This window comes from Myxine glutinosa, chromosome 5 (genome assembly GCF_964187855.1).
Source record: "Myxine glutinosa chromosome 5, kmMyxGlut1.1, whole genome shotgun sequence".
In the NCBI taxonomy this organism is placed as follows: Eukaryota; Metazoa; Chordata; class Myxini; order Myxiniformes; family Myxinidae; genus Myxine; species Myxine glutinosa.
Window position 1 is genome coordinate 193,130,643 of NC_136265.1, and position 24,780 is coordinate 193,155,422.

Genomic DNA, 24,780 nt, shown 5'->3' on the forward strand with positions numbered 1-24,780 from the left:
GGGTCAAATTTGGAAAACCTGCTCCAATCTCTCACTATAGACAGGGTCAAATTTGGAAAACCTGCTCAAATCTCTCACTGTAGACAGGGTCAAATTTGGAAAACCTGCTCCAATCTCTCACTGTAGACAGGGTCAAATTTGGAAAACCTGCTCCAATCTCGCACGATAGACAGGGTCAAATTTGGAAAACATGCTCCAATCTCGCACTATAGACAGGGTCAAATTTGGAAAATATGCTCCAATCTCTCACTATAGACAGGGTTAAATTTGGTAAACCTGCTCCAATCTCGCACTATAGACAGGGTTAAATTTGGTAAACCTGCTCCAATCTCTCACTGTGGACAGGGTTAAATTTGGTAAACCTGCTCCAATCTCGCACTATAGACAGGGTCAAATTTGGAAAACCTGCTCAAATCTCTCACTGTAGAGAGGGCCAATTTGGAAAACCTGCTCAAATCTCTCACTATGGACAGGGTCAAATTTGGAAAACCTGCTCCAATCTCTCACTGTAGACAGGGTTAAATTTGGTAAACCTGCTCCAATCTCGCACTATAGACAGGGTTAAATTTGGAAAACCTGCTCAAATCTCTCACTATAGACAGGGTTAAATTTGGTAAACCTGCTCCAATCTCGCACTATAGACAGGGTTAAATTTGGAAAACATGCTCAAATCTCTCACTATAGAGAGGGCCAATTTGGAAAACCTGCTCAAATCTCTCACTGTAGACAGGGTCAAATTTGGAAAACCTGCTCAAATCTCTCACTATGGACAGGGTCAAATTTGGAAAACCTGCTGCAATCTCTCACTGTGGACAGGGTTAAATTTGGTAAACCTGCTCCAATCTCGCACTATAGACAGGGTCAAATTTGGAAAACATGCTCAAATCTCTCACTATAGAGAGGGCCAATTTGGAAAACCTGCTCCAATCTCACACTATGGACAGGGTCAAATTTGGAAAACCTGCTCCAATCTCTCACGATAGACAGGGTCATATTTGGAAAACATGTTCCAATCTCGCACGATAGACAGGGTCAAATTTGGAAAACATGCTCCAATCTCGCACTATAGACAGGGTCAAATTTGGAAAATATGCTCCAATCTCTCACTATAGACAGGGTCAAATTTGGAAAACATGCTCCAATCTCTCACTATAGACAGGGTTAAATTTGGAAAACATGCTCCAATCTCTCACTATAGACAGGGTTAAATTTGGTAAATCTGCTCCAATCTCTCACTACTATAGACAGGGTCAAATTTGGAAAACCTGCTCAAATCTCTCACTATGGACATGGTCAAATTTGGAAAACCTGCTCCAATCTCGCACTATAGACAGGGTCAAATTTGGAAAATATGCTCCAATCTCTCACTATAGACAGGGTTAAATTTGGTAAACCTGCTCCAATCTCGCACTATAGACAGGGTTAAATTTGGTAAACCTGCTCCAATCTCGCACTATAGACAGGGTCAAATTTGGAAAACCTGCTCCAATCTCGCACTATAGACAGGGTTAAATTTGGAAAACATGCTCAAATCTCTCACTATAGAGAGGGCCAATTTGGAAAACATGCTCAAATCTCTCACTATAGAGAGGGCCAATTTGGAAAACCTGCTCCAATCTCGCACTATAGACAAGGTTAAATTTGGTAAACCTGCTCCAATCTCGCACTATAGACAGGGTTAAATTTGGAAAACCTGTTCCAATCTCCCACTATAGACAGGGCCAAATTTGGAAAACCTGCTCAAATCTCTCACCATAGACAGGGTTAAATTTGGAAAACATGCTCAAATCTCTCACTATGGACAGGGTCGAATTTGGAAAACCTGCTCCAATCTCTCACTATAGACAGGGTCAAATTTGGAAAACCTGCTCAAATTTCTCACTGTAGACAGGGTCAAATTTGGAAAACCTGCTCAAATCTCTCACTCTAGACAGGGTTAAATTTGGAAAACATGCTCAAATCTCTCACTGTAGACAGGGTCAAATTTGGAAAACCTGCTCAAATCTCTCACTATGGACAGGGTCAAATTTGGAAAACCTGCTCCAATCTCTCACTGTGGACAGGGTTAAATTTGGTAAACCTGCTCCAATCTCGCACTATAGACAGGGTCAAATTTGGAAAACCTGCTCAAATCTCTCACTGTAGAGAGGGCCAATTTGGAAAACCTGCTCAAATCTCTCACTATGGACAGGGTCAAATTTGGAAAACCTGCTCCAATCTCTCACTGTAGACAGGGTTAAATTTCGTAAACCTGCTCCAATCTCGCGCTATAGACAGGGTTAAATTTGGAAAACCTGCTCAAATCTCTCACTATAGAGAGGGCCAATTTGGAAAACCTGCTCAAATCTCGCACTATAGACAGGGTTAAATTTGGTAAACCTGCTCCAATCTCGCACTATAGACAGGGTTAAATTTGGAAAACATGCTCAAATCTCTCACTATAGAGAGGGCCAATTTGGAAAACCTGCTCCAATCTCTCACTATGGACAGGGTCAAATTTGGAAAACCTGCTCCAATCTCTCACTATAGACAGGGTCAAATTTGGAAAACCTGCTCAAATCTCTCACTGTAGACAGGGTCAAATTTGGAAAACCTGCTCCAATCTCTCACTGTAGACAGGGTCAAATTTGGAAAACCTGCTCCAATCTCGCACGATAGACAGGGTCAAATTTGGAAAACATGCTCCAATCTCGCACTATAGACAGGGTCAAATTTGGAAAATATGCTCCAATCTCTCACTATAGACAGGGTTAAATTTGGTAAACCTGCTCCAATCTCGCACTATAGACAGGGTTAAATTTGGTAAACCTGCTCCAATCTCGCACTATAGACAGGGTCAAATTTGGAAAACCTGCTCCAATCTCGCACTATAGACAGGGTTAAATTTGGAAAACATGCTCAAATCTCTCACTATAGAGAGGGCCAATTTGGAAAACATGCTCAAATCTCTCACTATAGAGAGGGCCAATTTGGAAAACCTGCTCCAATCTCACACTATAGACAGGGTTAAATTTGGTAAACCTGCTCCAATCTCGCACTATAGACAGGGTTAAATTTGGAAAACCTGTTGCAATCTCCCACTATAGACAGGGTCAAATTTGGAAAACCTGCTCAAATCTCTCACTATAGACAGGGTTAAATTTCGAAAACATGCTCAAATCTCTCACTATGGACAGGGTCGAATTTGGAAAACCTGCTCCAATCTCTCACTATAGACAGGGTCAAATTTGGAAAACCTGCTCAAATCTCTCACTGTAGACAGGGTCAAATTTGGAAAACCTGCTCAAATCTCTCAGTCTAGACAGGGCTAAATTTGGAAAACATGCTCAAATCTCTCACTGTAGACAGGGTCAAATTTGGAAAACCTGCTCAAATCTCTCACTATAGACAGGGTTAAATTTGGAAAACATGCTCAAATCTCTCACTGGAGACAGGGTCAAATTTGGAAAACCTGCTCAAATCTCTCACTATGGACAGGGTCAAATTTGGAAAACCTGCTCCAATCTCTCACTGTGGACAGGGTTAAATTTGGTAAACCTGCTCCAATCTCGCACTATAGACAGGGTCAAATTTGGAAAACCTGCTCAAATCTCTCACTGTAGAGAGGGCCAATTTGGAAAACCTGCTCAAATCTCTCACTATGGACAGGGTCAAATTTGGAAAACCTGCTCCAATCTCTCACTGTAGACAGGGTTAAATTTGGTAAACCTGCTCCAATCTCGCACTATAGACAGGGTTAAATTTGGAAAACCTGCTCAAATCTCTCACTATAGAGAGGGCCAATTTGGAAAACCTGCTCAAATCTCGCACTATAGACAGGGTTAAATTTGGTAAACCTGCTCCAATCTCGCACTATAGACAGGGTTAAATTTGGAAAACATGCTCAAATCTCTCACTATAGAGAGGGCCAATTTGGAAAACCTGCTCAAATCTCTCACTGTAGACAGGGTCAAATTTGGAAAACCTGCTCAAATCTCTCACTATGGACAGGGTCAAATTTGGAAAACCTGCTCCAATCTCTCACTGTGGACAGGGTTAAATTTGGTAAACCTGCTCCAATCTCGCACTATAGACAGGGTCAAATTTGGAAAACCTGCTCAAATCTCTCACTGTAGAGAGGGCCAATTTGGAAAACCTGCTCATATCTCTCACTATGGACAGGGTCAAATTTGGAAAACCTGCTCCAATCTCTCACTGTAGACAGGGCTAAATTTGGTAATCCTGCTCCAATCTTGCGCTATAGACAGGGTTAAATTTGGAAAACCTGCTCAAATCTCTCACTATAGAGAGGGCCAATTTGGAAAACCTGCTCAAATCTCGCACTATAGACAGGGTTAAATTTGGTAAACCTGCTCCAATCTCGCACTATAGACAGGGTTAAATTTGGAAAACCTGCTCAAATCTCTCACTATAGAGAGGGCCAATTTGGAAAACCTGCTCCAATCTCTCACTATGGACAGGGTCAAATTTGGTAAACCTGCTCCAATCTCGCACTATAGACAGGGTCAAATTTGGAAAACCTGCTCAAATCTCTCACTGTAGAGAGGGCCAATTTGGAAAACCTGCTCAAATCTCTCACTATGGACAGGGTCAAATTTGGAAAACCTGCTCCAATCTCTCACTGTAGACAGGGTTAAATTTGGTAAACCTGCTCCAATCTCGCACTATAGACAGGGTTAAATTTGGAAAACCTGCTCAAATCTCTCACTATAGACAGGGTTAAATTTGGTAAACCTGCTCCAATCTCGCACTATAGACAGGGTTAAATTTGGAAAACATGCTCAAATCTCTCACTATAGAGAGGGCCAATTTGGAAAACCTGCTCAAATCTCTCACTGTAGACAGGGTCAAATTTGGAAAACCTGCTCAAATCTCTCACTATGGACAGGGTCAAATTTGGAAAACCTGCTGCAATCTCTCACTGTGGACAGGGTTAAATTTGGTAAACCTGCTCCAATCTCGCACTATAGACAGGGTCAAATTTGGAAAACATGCTCAAATCTCTCACTATAGAGAGGGCCAATTTGGAAAACCTGCTCCAATCTCACACTATGGACAGGGTCAAATTTGGAAAACCTGCTCCAATCTCTCACGATAGACAGGGTCATATTTGGAAAACATGTTCCAATCTCGCACGATAGACAGGGTCAAATTTGGAAAACATGCTCCAATCTCGCACTATAGCAAATTTGGAAAATATGCTCCAATCTCTCACTATAGACAGGGTCAAATTTGGAAAACCTGCTCCAATCTCTCACTATAGACAGGGTCAAATTTGGAAAACCTGCTCAAATTTCTCACTGTAGACAGGGTCAAATTTGGAAAACCTGCTCAAATCTCTCACTCTAGACAGGGTTAAATTTGGAAAACATGCTCAAATCTCTCACTGTAGACAGGGTCAAATTTGGAAAACCTGCTCAAATCTCTCACTATGGACAGGGTCAAATTTGGAAAACCTGCTCCAATCTCTCACTGTGGACAGGGTTAAATTTGGTAAACCTGCTCCAATCTCGCACTATAGACAGGGTCAAATTTGGAAAACCTGCTCAAATCTCTCACTGTAGAGAGGGCCAATTTGGAAAACCTGCTCAAATCTCTCACTATGGACAGGGTCAAATTTGGAAAACCTGCTCCAATCTCTCACTGTAGACAGGGTTAAATTTGGTAAACCTGCTCCAATCTCGCGCTATAGACAGGGTTAAATTTGGAAAACCTGCTCAAATCTCTCACTATAGAGAGGGCCAATTTGGAAAACCTGCTCAAATCTCGCACTATAGACAGGGTTAAATTTGGTAAACCTGCTCCAATCTCGCACTATAGACAGGGTTAAATTTGGAAAACATGCTCAAATCTCTCACTATAGAGAGGGCCAATTTGGAAAACCTGCTCCAATCTCTCACTATGGACAGGGTCAAATTTGGAAAACCTGCTCCAATCTCTCACTATAGACAGGGTCAAATTTGGAAAACCTGCTCAAATCTCTCACTGTAGACAGGGTCAAATTTGGAAAACCTGCTCCAATCTCTCACTGTAGACAGGGTCAAATTTGGAAAACCTGCTCCAATCTCGCACGATAGACAGGGTCAAATTTGGAAAACATGCTCCAATCTCGCACTATAGACAGGGTCAAATTTGGAAAATATGCTCCAATCTCTCACTATAGACAGGGTTAAATTTGGTAAACCTGCTCCAATCTCGCACTATAGACAGGGTTAAATTTGGTAAACCTGCTCCAATCTCGCACTATAGACAGGGTCAAATTTGGAAAACCTGCTCCAATCTCGCACTATAGACAGGGTTAAATTTGGAAAACATGCTCAAATCTCTCACTATAGAGAGGGCCAATTTGGAAAACATGCTCAAATCTCTCACTATAGAGAGGGCCAATTTGGAAAACCTGCTCCAATCTCACACTATAGACAGGGTTAAATTTGGTAAACCTGCTCCAATCTCGCACTATAGACAGGGTTAAATTTGGAAAACCTGTTGCAATCTCCCACTATAGACAGGGTCAAATTTGGAAAACCTGCTCAAATCTCTCACTATAGACAGGGTTAAATTTCGAAAACATGCTCAAATCTCTCACTATGGACAGGGTCGAATTTGGAAAACCTGCTCCAATCTCTCACTATAGACAGGGTCAAATTTGGAAAACCTGCTCAAATCTCTCACTGTAGACAGGGTCAAATTTGGAAAACCTGCTCAAATCTCTCAGTCTAGACAGGGCTAAATTTGGAAAACATGCTCAAATCTCTCACTGTAGACAGGGTCAAATTTGGAAAACCTGCTCAAATCTCTCACTATAGACAGGGTTAAATTTGGAAAACATGCTCAAATCTCTCACTGGAGACAGGGTCAAATTTGGAAAACCTGCTCAAATCTCTCACTATGGACAGGGTCAAATTTGGAAAACCTGCTCCAATCTCTCACTGTGGACAGGGTTAAATTTGGTAAACCTGCTCCAATCTCGCACTATAGACAGGGTCAAATTTGGAAAACCTGCTCAAATCTCTCACTGTAGAGAGGGCCAATTTGGAAAACCTGCTCAAATCTCTCACTATGGACAGGGTCAAATTTGGAAAACCTGCTCCAATCTCTCACTGTAGACAGGGTTAAATTTGGTAAACCTGCTCCAATCTCGCACTATAGACAGGGTTAAATTTGGAAAACCTGCTCAAATCTCTCACTATAGAGAGGGCCAATTTGGAAAACCTGCTCAAATCTCGCACTATAGACAGGGTTAAATTTGGTAAACCTGCTCCAATCTCGCACTATAGACAGGGTTAAATTTGGAAAACATGCTCAAATCTCTCACTATAGAGAGGGCCAATTTGGAAAACCTGCTCAAATCTCTCACTGTAGACAGGGTCAAATTTGGAAAACCTGCTCAAATCTCTCACTATGGACAGGGTCAAATTTGGAAAACCTGCTCCAATCTCTCACTGTGGACAGGGTTAAATTTGGTAAACCTGCTCCAATCTCGCACTATAGACAGGGTCAAATTTGGAAAACCTGCTCAAATCTCTCACTGTAGAGAGGGCCAATTTGGAAAACCTGCTCATATCTCTCACTATGGACAGGGTCAAATTTGGAAAACCTGCTCCAATCTCTCACTGTAGACAGGGCTAAATTTGGTAATCCTGCTCCAATCTTGCGCTATAGACAGGGTTAAATTTGGAAAACCTGCTCAAATCTCTCACTATAGAGAGGGCCAATTTGGAAAACCTGCTCAAATCTCGCACTATAGACAGGGTTAAATTTGGTAAACCTGCTCCAATCTCGCACTATAGACAGGGTTAAATTTGGAAAACATGCTCAAATCTCTCACTATAGAGAGGGCCAATTTGGAAAACCTGCTCCAATCTCTCACTATGGACAGGGTCAAATTTGGTAAACCTGCTCCAATCTCGCACTATAGACAGGGTCAAATTTGGAAAACCTGCTCAAATCTCTCACTGTAGAGAGGGCCAATTTGGAAAACCTGCTCAAATCTCTCACTATGGACAGGGTCAAATTTGGAAAACCTGCTCCAATCTCTCACTGTAGACAGGGTTAAATTTGGTAAACCTGCTCCAATCTCGCACTATAGACAGGGTTAAATTTGGAAAACCTGCTCAAATCTCTCACTATAGACAGGGTTAAATTTGGTAAACCTGCTCCAATCTCGCACTATAGACAGGGTTAAATTTGGAAAACATGCTCAAATCTCTCACTATAGAGAGGGCCAATTTGGAAAACCTGCTCAAATCTCTCACTGTAGACAGGGTCAAATTTGGAAAACCTGCTCAAATCTCTCACTATGGACAGGGTCAAATTTGGAAAACCTGCTGCAATCTCTCACTGTGGACAGGGTTAAATTTGGTAAACCTGCTCCAATCTCGCACTATAGACAGGGTCAAATTTGGAAAACATGCTCAAATCTCTCACTATAGAGAGGGCCAATTTGGAAAACCTGCTCCAATCTCACACTATGGACAGGGTCAAATTTGGAAAACCTGCTCCAATCTCTCACGATAGACAGGGTCATATTTGGAAAACATGTTCCAATCTCGCACGATAGACAGGGTCAAATTTGGAAAACATGCTCCAATCTCGCACTATAGCAAATTTGGAAAATATGCTCCAATCTCTCACTATAGACAGGGTCAAATTTGGAAAACATGCTCCAATCTCTCACTATAGACAGGGTTAAATTTGGAAAACATGCTCCAATCTCTCACTATAGACAGGGTTAAATTTGGTAAATCTGCTCCAATCTCTCACTATAGACAGGGTCAAATTTGGAAAACCTGCTCAAATCTCTCACTATGGACATGGTCAAATTTGGAAAACCTGCTCCAATCTCGCACTATAGACAGGGTCAAATTTGGAAAATATGCTCCAATCTCTCACTATAGACAGGGTTAAATTTGGTAAACCTGCTCCAATCTCGCACTATAGACAGGGTTAAATTTGGTAAACCTGCTCCAATCTCGCACTATAGACAGGGTCAAATTTGGAAAACCTGCTCCAATCTCGCACTATAGACAGGGTTAAATTTGGAAAACATGCTCAAATCTCTCACTATAGAGAGGGCCAATTTGGAAAACATGCTCAAATCTCTCACTATAGAGAGGGCCAATTTGGAAAACCTGCTCCAATCTCGCACTATAGACAAGGTTAAATTTGGTAAACCTGCTCCAATCTCGCACTATAGACAGGGTTAAATTTGGAAAACCTGTTCCAATCTCCCACTATAGACAGGGCCAAATTTGGAAAACCTGCTCAAATCTCTCACCATAGACAGGGTTAAATTTGGAAAACATGCTCAAATCTCTCACTATGGACAGGGTCGAATTTGGAAAACCTGCTCCAATCTCTCACTATAGACAGGGTCAAATTTGGAAAACCTGCTCAAATTTCTCACTGTAGACAGGGTCAAATTTGGAAAACCTGCTCAAATCTCTCACTCTAGACAGGGTTAAATTTGGAAAACATGCTCAAATCTCTCACTGTAGACAGGGTCAAATTTGGAAAACCTGCTCAAATCTCTCACTATGGACAGGGTCAAATTTGGAAAACCTGCTCCAATCTCTCACTGTGGACAGGGTTAAATTTGGTAAACCTGCTCCAATCTCGCACTATAGACAGGGTCAAATTTGGAAAACCTGCTCAAATCTCTCACTGTAGAGAGGGCCAATTTGGAAAACCTGCTCAAATCTCTCACTATGGACAGGGTCAAATTTGGAAAACCTGCTCCAATCTCTCACTGTAGACAGGGTTAAATTTGGTAAACCTGCTCCAATCTCGCGCTATAGACAGGGTTAAATTTGGAAAACCTGCTCAAATCTCTCACTATAGAGAGGGCCAATTTGGAAAACCTGCTCAAATCTCGCACTATAGACAGGGTTAAATTTGGTAAACCTGCTCCAATCTCGCACTATAGACAGGGTTAAATTTGGAAAACATGCTCAAATCTCTCACTATGGAGAGGGCCAATTTGGAAAACCTGCTCCAATCTCTCACTATGGACAGGGTCAAATTTGGAAAACCTGCTCCAATCTCTCACTATAGACAGGGTCAAATTTGGAAAACCTGCTCAAATCTCTCACTGTAGACAGGGTCAAATTTGGAAAACCTGCTCCAATCTCTCACTGTAGACAGGGTCAAATTTGGAAAACCTGCTCCAATCTCGCACGATAGACAGGGTCAAATTTGGAAAACATGCTCCAATCTCGCACTATAGACAGGGTCAAATTTGGAAAATATGCTCCAATCTCTCACTATAGACAGGGTTAAATTTGGTAAACCTGCTCCAATCTCGCACTATAGACAGGGTTAAATTTGGTAAACCTGCTCCAATCTCTCACTGTGGACAGGGTTAAATTTGGTAAACCTGCTCCAATCTCGCACTATAGACAGGGTCAAATTTGGAAAACCTGCTCAAATCTCTCACTGTAGAGAGGGCCAATTTGGAAAACCTGCTCAAATCTCTCACTATGGACAGGGTCAAATTTGGAAAACCTGCTCCAATCTCTCACTGTAGACAGGGTTAAATTTGGTAAACCTGCTCCAATCTCGCACTATAGACAGGGTTAAATTTGGAAAACCTGCTCAAATCTCTCACTATAGACAGGGTTAAATTTGGTAAACCTGCTCCAATCTCGCACTATAGACAGGGTTAAATTTGGAAAACATGCTCAAATCTCTCACTATAGAGAGGGCCAATTTGGAAAACCTGCTCAAATCTCTCACTGTAGACAGGGTCAAATTTGGAAAACCTGCTCAAATCTCTCACTATGGACAGGGTCAAATTTGGAAAACCTGCTGCAATCTCTCACTGTGGACAGGGTTAAATTTGGTAAACCTGCTCCAATCTCGCACTATAGACAGGGTCAAATTTGGAAAACATGCTCAAATCTCTCACTATAGAGAGGGCCAATTTGGAAAACCTGCTCCAATCTCACACTATGGACAGGGTCAAATTTGGAAAACCTGCTCCAATCTCTCACGATAGACAGGGTCATATTTGGAAAACATGTTCCAATCTCGCACGATAGACAGGGTCAAATTTGGAAAACATGCTCCAATCTCGCACTATAGACAGGGTCAAATTTGGAAAATATGCTCCAATCTCTCACTATAGACAGGGTCAAATTTGGAAAACATGCTCCAATCTCTCACTATAGACAGGGTTAAATTTGGAAAACATGCTCCAATCTCTCACTATAGACAGGGTTAAATTTGGTAAATCTGCTCCAATCTCTCACTACTATAGACAGGGTCAAATTTGGAAAACCTGCTCAAATCTCTCACTATGGACATGGTCAAATTTGGAAAACCTGCTCCAATCTCGCACTATAGACAGGGTCAAATTTGGAAAATATGCTCCAATCTCTCACTATAGACAGGGTTAAATTTGGTAAACCTGCTCCAATCTCGCACTATAGACAGGGTTAAATTTGGTAAACCTGCTCCAATCTCGCACTATAGACAGGGTCAAATTTGGAAAACCTGCTCCAATCTCGCACTATAGACAGGGTTAAATTTGGAAAACATGCTCAAATCTCTCACTATAGAGAGGGCCAATTTGGAAAACATGCTCAAATCTCTCACTATAGAGAGGGCCAATTTGGAAAACCTGCTCCAATCTCGCACTATAGACAAGGTTAAATTTGGTAAACCTGCTCCAATCTCGCACTATAGACAGGGTTAAATTTGGAAAACCTGTTCCAATCTCCCACTATAGACAGGGCCAAATTTGGAAAACCTGCTCAAATCTCTCACCATAGACAGGGTTAAATTTGGAAAACATGCTCAAATCTCTCACTATGGACAGGGTCGAATTTGGAAAACCTGCTCCAATCTCTCACTATAGACAGGGTCAAATTTGGAAAACCTGCTCAAATTTCTCACTGTAGACAGGGTCAAATTTGGAAAACCTGCTCAAATCTCTCACTCTAGACAGGGTTAAATTTGGAAAACATGCTCAAATCTCTCACTGTAGACAGGGTCAAATTTGGAAAACCTGCTCAAATCTCTCACTATGGACAGGGTCAAATTTGGAAAACCTGCTCCAATCTCTCACTGTGGACAGGGTTAAATTTGGTAAACCTGCTCCAATCTCGCACTATAGACAGGGTCAAATTTGGAAAACCTGCTCAAATCTCTCACTGTAGAGAGGGCCAATTTGGAAAACCTGCTCAAATCTCTCACTATGGACAGGGTCAAATTTGGTAAACCTGCTCCAATCTCGCGCTATAGACAGGGTTAAATTTGGAAAACCTGCTCAAATCTCTCACTATAGAGAGGGCCAATTTGGAAAACCTGCTCAAATCTCGCACTATAGACAGGGTTAAATTTGGTAAACCTGCTCCAATCTCGCACTATAGACAGGGTTAAATTTGGAAAACATGCTCAAATCTCTCACTATAGAGAGGGCCAATTTGGAAAACCTGCTCAAATCTCTCACTGTAGACAGGGTCAAATTTGGAAAACCTGCTCAAATCTCTCACTATGGACAGGGTCAAATTTGGAAAACCTGCTCCAATCTCTCACTGTGGACAGGGTTAAATTTGGTAAACCTGCTCCAATCTCGCACTATAGACAGGGTCAAATTTGGAAAACCTGCTCAAATCTCTCACTGTAGAGAGGGCCAATTTGGAAAACCTGCTCATATCTCTCACTATGGACAGGGTCAAATTTGGAAAACCTGCTCCAATCTCTCACTGTAGACAGGGCTAAATTTGGTAATCCTGCTCCAATCTTGCGCTATAGACAGGGTTAAATTTGGAAAACCTGCTCAAATCTCTCACTATAGAGAGGGCCAATTTGGAAAACCTGCTCAAATCTCGCACTATAGACAGGGTTAAATTTGGTAAACCTGCTCCAATCTCGCACTATAGACAGGGTTAAATTTGGAAAACATGCTCAAATCTCTCACTATAGAGAGGGCCAATTTGGAAAACCTGCTCCAATCTCTCACTATGGACAGGGTCAAATTTGGTAAACCTGCTCCAATCTCGCACTATAGACAGGGTCAAATTTGGAAAACCTGCTCAAATCTCTCACTGTAGAGAGGGCCAATTTGGAAAACCTGCTCAAATCTCTCACTATGGACAGGGTCAAATTTGGAAAACCTGCTCCAATCTCTCACTGTAGACAGGGTTAAATTTGGTAAACCTGCTCCAATCTCGCACTATAGACAGGGTTAAATTTGGAAAACCTGCTCAAATCTCTCACTATAGACAGGGTTAAATTTGGTAAACCTGCTCCAATCTCGCACTATAGACAGGGTTAAATTTGGAAAACATGCTCAAATCTCTCACTATAGAGAGGGCCAATTTGGAAAACCTGCTCAAATCTCTCACTGTAGACAGGGTCAAATTTGGAAAACCTGCTCAAATCTCTCACTATGGACAGGGTCAAATTTGGAAAACCTGCTGCAATCTCTCACTGTGGACAGGGTTAAATTTGGTAAACCTGCTCCAATCTCGCACTATAGACAGGGTCAAATTTGGAAAACATGCTCAAATCTCTCACTATAGAGAGGGCCAATTTGGAAAACCTGCTCCAATCTCACACTATGGACAGGGTCAAATTTGGAAAACCTGCTCCAATCTCTCACGATAGACAGGGTCATATTTGGAAAACATGTTCCAATCTCGCACGATAGACAGGGTCAAATTTGGAAAACATGCTCCAATCTCGCACTATAGCAAATTTGGAAAATATGCTCCAATCTCTCACTATAGACAGGGTCAAATTTGGAAAACATGCTCCAATCTCTCACTATAGACAGGGTTAAATTTGGAAAACATGCTCCAATCTCTCACTATAGACAGGGTTAAATTTGGTAAATCTGCTCCAATCTCTCACTATAGACAGGGTCAAATTTGGAAAACCTGCTCAAATCTCTCACTATGGACATGGTCAAATTTGGAAAACCTGCTCCAATCTCGCACTATAGACAGGGTCAAATTTGGAAAATATGCTCCAATCTCTCACTATAGACAGGGTTAAATTTGGTAAACCTGCTCCAATCTCGCACTATAGACAGGGTTAAATTTGGTAAACCTGCTCCAATCTCGCACTATAGACAGGGTCAAATTTGGAAAACCTGCTCCAATCTCGCACTATAGACAGGGTTAAATTTGGAAAACATGCTCAAATCTCTCACTATAGAGAGGGCCAATTTGGAAAACATGCTCAAATCTCTCACTATAGAGAGGGCCAATTTGGAAAACCTGCTCCAATCTCGCACTATAGACAAGGTTAAATTTGGTAAACCTGCTCCAATCTCGCACTATAGACAGGGTTAAATTTGGAAAACCTGTTCCAATCTCCCACTATAGACAGGGCCAAATTTGGAAAACCTGCTCAAATCTCTCACCATAGACAGGGTTAAATTTGGAAAACATGCTCAAATCTCTCACTATGGACAGGGTCGAATTTGGAAAACCTGCTCCAATCTCTCACTATAGACAGGGTCAAATTTGGAAAACCTGCTCAAATTTCTCACTGTAGACAGGGTCAAATTTGGAAAACCTGCTCAAATCTCTCACTCTAGACAGGGTTAAATTTGGAAAACATGCTCAAATCTCTCACTGTAGACAGGGTCAAATTTGGAAAACCTGCTCAAATCTCTCACTATGGACAGGGTCAAATTTGGAAAACCTGCTCCAATCTCTCACTGTGGACAGGGTTAAATTTGGTAAACCTGCTCCAATCTCGCACTATAGACAGGGTCAAATTTGGAAAACCTGCTCAAATCTCTCACTGTAGAGAGGGCCAATTTGGAAAACCTGCTCAAATCTCTCACTATGGACAGGGTCAAATTTGGAAAACCTGCTCCAATCTCTCACTGTAGACAGGGTTAAATTTGGTAAACCTGCTCCAATCTCGCGCTATAGACAGGGTTAAATTTGGAAAACCTGCTCAAATCTCTCACTATAGAGAGGGCCAATTTGGAAAACCTGCTCAAATCTCGCACTATAGACAGGGTTAAATTTGGTAAACCTGCTCCAATCTCGCACTATAGACAGGGTTAAATTTGGAAAACATGCTCAAATCTCTCACTATGGAGAGGGCCAATTTGGAAAACCTGCTCCAATCTCTCACTATGGACAGGGTCAAATTTGGAAAACCTGCTCCAATCTCTCACTATAGACAGGGTCAAATTTGGAAAACCTGCTCAAATCTCTCACTGTAGACAGGGTCAAATTTGGAAAACCTGCTCCAATCTCTCACTGTAGACAGGGTCAAATTTGGAAAACCTGCTCCAATCTCGCACGATAGACAGGGTCAAATTTGGAAAACATGCTCCAATCTCGCACTATAGACAGGGTCAAATTTGGAAAATATGCTCCAATCTCTCACTATAGACAGGGTTAAATTTGGTAAACCTGCTCCAATCTCGCACTATAGACAGGGTTAAATTTGGTAAACCTGCTCCAATCTCTCACTGTGGACAGGGTTAAATTTGGTAAACCTGCTCCAATCTCGCACTATAGACAGGGTCAAATTTGGAAAACCTGCTCAAATCTCTCACTGTAGAGAGGGCCAATTTGGAAAACCTGCTCAAATCTCTCACTATGGACAGGGTCAAATTTGGAAAACCTGCTCCAATCTCTCACTGTAGACAGGGTTAAATTTGGTAAACCTGCTCCAATCTCGCACTATAGACAGGGTTAAATTTGGAAAACCTGCTCAAATCTCTCACTATAGACAGGGTTAAATTTGGTAAACCTGCTCCAATCTCGCACTATAGACAGGGTTAAATTTGGAAAACATGCTCAAATCTCTCACTATAGAGAGGGCCAATTTGGAAAACCTGCTCAAATCTCTCACTGTAGACAGGGTCAAATTTGGAAAACCTGCTCAAATCTCTCACTATGGACAGGGTCAAATTTGGAAAACCTGCTGCAATCTCTCACTGTGGACAGGGTTAAATTTGGTAAACCTGCTCCAATCTCGCACTATAGACAGGGTCAAATTTGGAAAACATGCTCAAATCTCTCACTATAGAGAGGGCCAATTTGGAAAACCTGCTCCAATCTCACACTATGGACAGGGTCAAATTTGGAAAACCTGCTCCAATCTCTCACGATAGACAGGGTCATATTTGGAAAACATGTTCCAATCTCGCACGATAGACAGGGTCAAATTTGGAAAACATGCTCCAATCTCGCACTATAGACAGGGTCAAATTTGGAAAATATGCTCCAATCTCTCACTATAGACAGGGTCAAATTTGGAAAACATGCTCCAATCTCTCACTATAGACAGGGTTAAATTTGGAAAACATGCTCCAATCTCTCACTATAGACAGGGTTAAATTTGGTAAATCTGCTCCAATCTCTCACTACTATAGACAGGGTCAAATTTGGAAAACCTGCTCAAATCTCTCACTATGGACATGGTCAAATTTGGAAAACCTGCTCCAATCTCGCACTATAGACAGGGTCAAATTTGGAAAATATGCTCCAATCTCTCACTATAGACAGGGTTAAATTTGGTAAACCTGCTCCAATCTCGCACTATAGACAGGGTTAAATTTGGTAAACCTGCTCCAATCTCGCACTATAGACAGGGTCAAATTTGGAAAACCTGCTCCAATCTCGCACTATAGACAGGGTTAAATTTGGAAAACATGCTCAAATCTCTCACTATAGAGAGGGCCAATTTGGAAAACATGCTCAAATCTCTCACTATAGAGAGGGCCAATTTGGAAAACCTGCTCCAATCTCGCACTATAGACAAGGTTAAATTTGGTAAACCTGCTCCAATCTCGCACTATAGACAGGGTTAAATTTGGAAAACCTGTTCCAATCTCCCACTATAGACAGGGCCAAATTTGGAAAACCTGCTCAAATCTCTCACCATAGACAGGGTTAAATTTGGAAAACATGCTCAAATCTCTCACTATGGACAGGGTCGAATTTGGAAAACCTGCTCCAATCTCTCACTATAGACAGGGTCAAATTTGGAAAACCTGCTCAAATTTCTCACTGTAGACAGGGTCAAATTTGGAAAACCTGCTCAAATCTCTCACTCTAGACAGGGTTAAATTTGGAAAACATGCTCAAATCTCTCACTGTAGACAGGGTCAAATTTGGAAAACCTGCTCAAATCTCTCACTATGGACAGGGTCAAATTTGGAAAACCTGCTCCAATCTCTCACTGTGGACAGGGTTAAATTTGGTAAACCTGCTCCAATCTCGCACTATAGACAGGGTCAAATTTGGAAAACCTGCTCAAATCTCTCACTGTAGAGAGGGCCAATTTGGAAAACCTGCTCAAATCTCTCACTATGGACAGGGTCAAATTTGGTAAACCTGCTCCAATCTCGCGCTATAGACAGGGTTAAATTTGGAAAACCTGCTCAAATCTCTCACTATAGAGAGGGCCAATTTGGAAAACCTGCTCAAATCTCGCACTATAGACAGGGTTAAATTTGGTAAACCTGCTCCAATCTCGCACTATAGACAGGGTTAAATTTGGAAAACATGCTCAAATCTCTCACTATAGAGAGGGCCAATTTGGAAAACCTGCTCCAATCTCTCACTATGGACAGGGTCAAATTTGGAAAACCTGCTCCAATCTCTCACTATAGACAGGGTCAAATTTGGAAAACCTGCTCAAATCTCTCACTGTAGACAGGGTCAAATTTGGAAAACCTGCTCCAATCTCTCACTGTAGACAGGGTCAAATTTGGAAAACCTGCTCCAATCTCGCACGATAGACAGGGTCAAATTTGGAAAACATGCTCCAATCTCGCACTATAGACAGGGTCAAATTTGGAAAATATGCTCCAATCTCTCACTATAGACAGGGTTAAATTTGGTAAACCTGCTCCAATCTCGCACTATAGACAGGGTTAAATTTGGTAAACCTGCTCCAATCTCGCACTATAGACAGGGTCAAATTTGGAAAACCTGCTCCAATCTCGCACTATAGACAGGGTTAAATTTGGAAAACATGCTCAAATCTCTCACTATAGAGAGGGCCAATTTGGAAAACATGCTCAAATCTCTCACTATAGAGAGGGCCAATTTGGAAAACCTGCTCCAATCTCACACTATAGACAGGGTTAAATTTGGTAAACCTGCTCCAATCTCGCACTATAGACAGGGTTAAATTTGGAAAACCTGTTGCAATCTCCCACTATAGACAGGGTCAAATTTGGAAAACCTGCTCAAATCTCTCACTATAGACAGGGTTAAATTTCGAAAACATGCTCAAATCTCTCACTATGGACAGGGTCGAATTTGGAAAACCTGCTCCAATCTCTCACTATAGACAGGGTCAAATTTGGAAAACCTGCTCAAATCTCTCACTGTAGACAGGGTCAAATTTGGAAAACCTGCTCAAATCTCTCAGTCTAGACAGGGCTAAATTTGGAAAACATGCTCAAATCTCTCACTGTAGACAGGGTCAAATTTGGAAAACCTGCTCAAATCTCTCACTATAGACAGGGTTAAATTTGGAAAACATGCTCAAATCTCTCACTGTAGACAGGGTCAAATTTGGAAAACCTGCTCAAATCTCTCACTATGGACAGGGTCAAATTTGGAAAACCTGCTCCAATCTCTCACTGTGGACAGGGTTAAATTTGGTAAACCTGCTCCAATCTCGCACTATATACAGGGTCAAATTTGGAAAACCTGCTCAAATCTCTCACTGTAGAGAGGGCCAATTTGGAAAACCTGCTCAAATCTCTCACTATGGACAGGGTCAAATTTGGAAAACCTGCTCCAATCTCTCACTGTAGACAGGGTTAAATTTGGTAAACCTGCTCCAATCTCGCACTATAGACAGGGTTAAATTTGGAAAACCTGCTCAAATCTCTCACTATAGAGAGGGCCAATTTGGAAAACCTGCTCAAATCTCGCACTATAGACAGGGTTAAATTTGGTAAACCTGCTCCAATCTCGCACTATAGACAGGGTTAAATTTGGAAAACATGCTCAAATCTCTCACTATAGAGAGGGCCAATTTGGAAAACCTGCTCAAATCTCTCACTGTAGACAGGGTCAAATTTGGAAAACCTGCTCAAATCTCTCACTATGGACAGGGTCAAATTTGGAAAACCTGCTCCAATCTCTCACTGTGGACAGGGTTAAATTTGGTAAACCTGCTCCAATCTCGCACTATAGACAGGGTCAAATTTGGAAAACCTGCTCAAATCTCTCACTGTAAAGAGGGCCAATTTGGAAAACCTGCTCATATCTCTCACTATGGACAGGGTCAAATTTGGAAAACCTGCTCCAATCTCTCACTGTAGACAGGGCTAAATTTGGTAATCCTGCTCCAATCTTGCGCTATAGACAGGGTTAAATTTGGAAAACCTGCTCAAATCTCTCACTATAGAGAGGGCCAATTTGGAAAACCTGCTCAAATCTCGCACTATAGACAGGGTTAAATTTGGTAAACCTGCTCCAATCTCGCACTATAGACAGGGTTAAATTTGGAAAACATGCTCAAATCTCTCACTATAGAGAGGGCCAATTTGGAAAACCTGCTCCAATCTCTCACTATGGACAGGGTCAAATTTGGAAAACCTGCTCCAATCTCTCACTATAGACAGGGTCAAATTTGGAAAACCTGCTCAAATCTCTCACTGTAGACAGGGTCAAATTTGGAAAACCTGCTCCAATCTCTCACTGTAGACAGGGTCAAATTTGGAAAACCTGCTCCAATCTCGCACGATAGACAGGGTCAAATTTGGAAAACATGCTCCAATCTCGCACTATAGACAGGGTCAAATTTGGAAAATATGCTCCAATCTCTCACTATAGACAGGGTTAAATTTGGTAAACCTGCTCCAATCTCGCACTATAGACAGGGTTAAATTTGGTAAACCTGCTCCAATCTCGCACTATAGACAGGGTCAAATTTGGAAAACCTGCTCAAATCTCTCACTGTAGAGAGGGCCAATTTGGAAAACCTGCTCAAATCTCTCACTATGGACAGGGTCAAATTTGGAAAACCTGCTCCAATCTCTCACTGTAGACAGGGTTAAATTTGGTAATCCTGCTCCAATCTTGCGCTATAGACAGGGTTAAATTTGGAAAACCTGCTCAAATCTCTCACTATAGAGAGGGCCAATTTGGAAAACCTGCTCAAATCTCGCACTATAGACAGGGTTAAATTTGGTAAACCTGCTCCAATCTCGCACTATAGACAGGGTTAAATTTGGAAAACATGCTCAAATCTCTCACTATAGAGAGGGCCAATTTGGAAAACCTGCTCCAATCTCTCACTATGGACAGGGTCAAATTTGGAAAACCTGCTCCAATCTCTCACTATAGACAGGGTCAAATTTGGAAAACCTGCTCAAATCTCTCACTGTAGACAGGGTCAAATTTGGAAAACCTGCTCCAATCTCTCACTGTAGACAGGGTCAAATTTGGAAAACCTGCTCCAATCTCGCACGATAGACAGGGTCAAATTTGGAAAATATGCTCCAATCTCTCACTATAGACAGGGTTAAATTTGGTAAACCTGCTCCAATCTCGCACTATAGACAGGGTTAAATTTGGTAAACCTGCTCCAATCTCGCACTATAGACAGGGTCAAATTTGGAAAACCTGCTCCAATCTCGCACTATAGACAGGGTTAAATTTGGAAAACATGCTCAAATCTCTCACTATAGAGAGGGCCAATTTGGAAAACATGCTCAAATCTCTCACTATAGAGAGGGCCAATTTGGAAAACCTGCTCCAATCTCACACTATAGACAGGGTTAAATTTGGTAAACCTGCTCCAATCTCGCACTATAGACAGGGTTAAATTTGGAAAACCTGTTGCAATCTCCCACTATAGACAGGGTCAAATTTGGAAAACCTGCTCAAATCTCTCACTATAGACAGGGTTAAATTTCGAAAACATGCTCAAATCTCTCACTATGGACAGGGTCGAATTTGGAAAACCTGCTCCAATCTCTCACTATAGACAGGGTCAAATTTGGAAAACCTGCTCAAATCTCTCACTGTAGACAGGGTCAAATTTGGAAAACCTGCTCAAATCTCTCAGTCTAGACAGGGCTAAATTTGGAAAACATGCTCAAATCTCTCACTGTAGACAGGGTCAAATTTGGAAAACCTGCTCAAATCTCTCACTATAGACAGGGTTAAATTTGGAAAACATGCTCAAATCTCTCACTATGGACAGGGTCAAATTTGGAAAACCTGCTCCAATCTCTCACTGTGGACAGGGTTAAATTTGGTAAACCTGCTCCAATCTCGCACTATAGACAGGGTCAAATTTGGAAAACCTGCTCAAATCTCTCACTGTAGAGAGGGCCAATTTGGAAAACCTGCTCAAATCTCTCACTATGGACAGGGTCAAATTTGGAAAACCTGCTCCAATCTCTCACTGTAGACAGGGTTAAATTTGGTAAACCTGCTCCAATCTCGCACTATAGACAGGGTTAAATTTGGAAAACCTGCTCAAATCTCTCACTATAGAGAGGGCCAATTTGGAAAACCTGCTCAAATCTCGCACTATAGACAGGGTTAAATTTGGTAAACCTGCTCCAATCTCGCACTATAGACAGGGTTAAATTTGGAAAACATGCTCAAATCTCTCACTATAGAGAGGGCCAATTTGGAAAACCTGCTCAAATCTCTCACTGTAGACAGGGTCAAATTTGGAAAACCTGCTCAAATCTCTCACTATGGACAGGGTCAAATTTGGAAAACCTGCTCCAATCTCTCACTGTGGACAGGGTTAAATTTGGTAAACCTGCTCCAATCTCGCACTATAGACAGGGTCAAATTTGGAAAACCTGCTCAAATCTCTCACTGTAGAGAGGGCCAATTTGGAAAACCTGCTCAAATCTCTCACTATGGACAGGGTCAAATTTGGAAAACCTGCTCCAATCTCTCACTGTAGACAGGGTTAAATTTGGTAATCCTGCTCCAATCTTGCGCTATAGACAGGGTTAAATTTGGAAAACCTGCTCAAATCTCTCACTATAGAGAGGGCCAATTTGGAAAACCTGCTCAAATCTCGCACTATAGACAGGGTTAAATTTGGTAAACCTGCTCCAATCTCGCACTATAGACAGGGTTAAATTTGGAAAACATGCTCAAATCTCTCACTATAGAGAGGGCCAATTTGGAAAACCTGCTCCAATCTCTCACTATGGACAGGGTCAAATTTGGAAAACCTGCTCCAATCTCTCACTATAGACAGGGTCAAATTTAGAAAACCTGCTCAAATCTCTCATTGTAGACAGGGTCAAATTTGGAAAACCTGCTCCAATCTCTCACTGTAGACAGGGTCAAATTTGGAAAACCTGCTCCAATCTCGCACGATAGACAGGGTCAAATTTGGAAAACATGCTCCAATCTCGCACTATAGACAGGGTCAAATTTGGAAAACATGCTCCAATCTCTCACTATAGACAGGGTCAAATTTGGAAAACATGCTCCAATCTCTCACTATAGACAGGGTTAAATTTGGAAAACATGCTCCAATCTCTCACTCTACACAGGGTCAAATTTGGAAAACATGCTCCAATCTCGCACTATAGACAGGGTCAAATTTGGAAAACATGCTCCAATGTCTCACTCTAGACAGGGTCAAATTTGGAAAATATGCTCCAATCTCTCACTATAGACAGGGTTAAATTTGGTAAACCTGCTCCAATCTCTCACTATAGACAGGGTCAAATTTGGAAAACCTGCTCAAATCTCTCACTATGGACAGGGTCAAATTTGGAAAACCTGCTCCAATCTCTCACTATAGACAGGGTCAAATTTGGAAAACCTGCTCAAATCTCCCACTATGGAGAGGGTCATATTTGGAAAACATGCTCCAATCTATCACTATAGACAGGGTCATATTTGGAAAACATGCTCCAATCTATCACTATAGACAGGGTTAAATTTGGAAAACCTGCTCCAATCTCGCACTATAGACAGGGTCAAATTTGGAAAACCTGCTCCAATCTCTCACTGGAGACAGGGTCAAATTTGGAAAACATGCTCCAATCTCTCACTGTAGACAGGGTCAAATTTGGAAAACCTGCTCAAATCTCTCACTATAGAGAGGGCCAATTTGGAAAACCTGCTCAAATCTCGCACTATAGACAGGGTTAAATTTGGTAAACCTGCTCCAATCTCGCACTATAGACAGGGTTAAATTTGGAAAACATGCTCAAATCTCTCACTATAGAGAGGGCCAATTTGGAAAACCTGCTCAAATCTCTCACTGTAGACAGGGTCAAATTTGGAAAACCTGCTCAAATCTCTCACTATGGACAGGGTCAAATTTGGAAAACCTGCTCCAATCTCTCACTGTGGACAGGGTTAAATTTGGTAAACCTGCTCCATTCTCGCACTATAGACAGGGTCAAATTTGGAAAACCTGCTCAAATCTCTCACTGTAGAGAGGGCCAATTTGGAAAACCTGCTCATATCTCTCACTATGGACAGGGTCAAATTTGGAAAACCTGCTCCAATCTCTCACTGTAGACAGGGCTAAATTTGGTAATCCTGCTCCAATCTTGCGCTATAGACAGGGTTAAATTTGGAAAACCTGCTCAAATCTCTCACTATAGAGAGGGCCAATTTGGAAAACCTGCTCAAATCTCGCACTATAGACAGGGTTAAATTTGGTAAACCTGCTCCAATCTCGCACTATAGACAGGGTTAAATTTGGAAAACATGCTCAAATCTCTCACTATAGAGAGGGCCAATTTGGAAAACCTGCTCCAATCTCTCACTATGGACAGGGTCAAATTTGGAAAACCTGCTCCAATCTCTCACTATAGACAGGGTCAAATTTGGAAAACCTGCTCAAATCTCTCACTGTAGACAGGGTCAAATTTGGAAAACCTGCTCCAATCTCTCACTGTAGACAGGGTCAAATTTGGAAAACCTGCTCCAATCTCGCACGATAGACAGGGTCAAATTTGGAAAACATGCTCCAATCTCGCACTATAGACAGGGTCAAATTTGGAAAATATGCTCCAATCTCTCACTATAGACAGGGTTAAATTTGGTAAACCTGCTCCAATCTCGCACTATAGACAGGGTTAAATTTGGTAAACCTGCTCCAATCTCGCACTATAGACAGGGTCAAATTTGGAAAACCTGCTCAAATCTCTCACTGTAGAGAGGGCCAATTTGGAAAACCTGCTCAAATCTCTCACTATGGACAGGGTCAAATTTGGAAAACCTGCTCCAATCTCTCACTGTAGACAGGGTTAAATTTGGTAATCCTGCTCCAATCTTGCGCTATAGACAGGGTTAAATTTGGAAAACCTGCTCAAATCTCTCACTATAGAGAGGGCCAATTTGGAAAACCTGCTCAAATCTCGCACTATAGACAGGGTTAAATTTGGTAAACCTGCTCCAATCTCGCACTATAGACAGGGTTAAATTTGGAAAACATGCTCAAATCTCTCACTATAGAGAGGGCCAATTTGGAAAACCTGCTCCAATCTCTCACTATGGACAGGGTCAAATTTGGAAAACCTGCTCCAATCTCTCACTATAGACAGGGTCAAATTTGGAAAACCTGCTCAAATCTCTCACTGTAGACAGGGTCAAATTTGGAAAACCTGCTCCAATCTCTCACTGTAGACAGGGTCAAATTTGGAAAACCTGCTCCAATCTCGCACGATAGACAGGGTCAAATTTGGAAAACATGCTCCAATCTCGCACTATAGACAGGGTCAAATTTGGAAAATATGCTCCAATCTCTCACTATAGACAGGGTTAAATTTGGTAAACCTGCTCCAATCTCGCACTATAGACAGGGTTAAATTTGGTAAACCTGCTCCAATCT

General features: G+C 41.8%; 1 long non-coding RNA gene across 1 annotated transcript in view; it reads right to left on the reverse strand.

The window, feature by feature from the left end:
- LOC144892446 (uncharacterized) overlaps positions 1-24,780 on the reverse strand; it is a 689,374-nt gene that overhangs the window by 181,394 nt on the left and 483,200 nt on the right. The gene's annotated exons all lie outside the window — the stretch shown is intronic.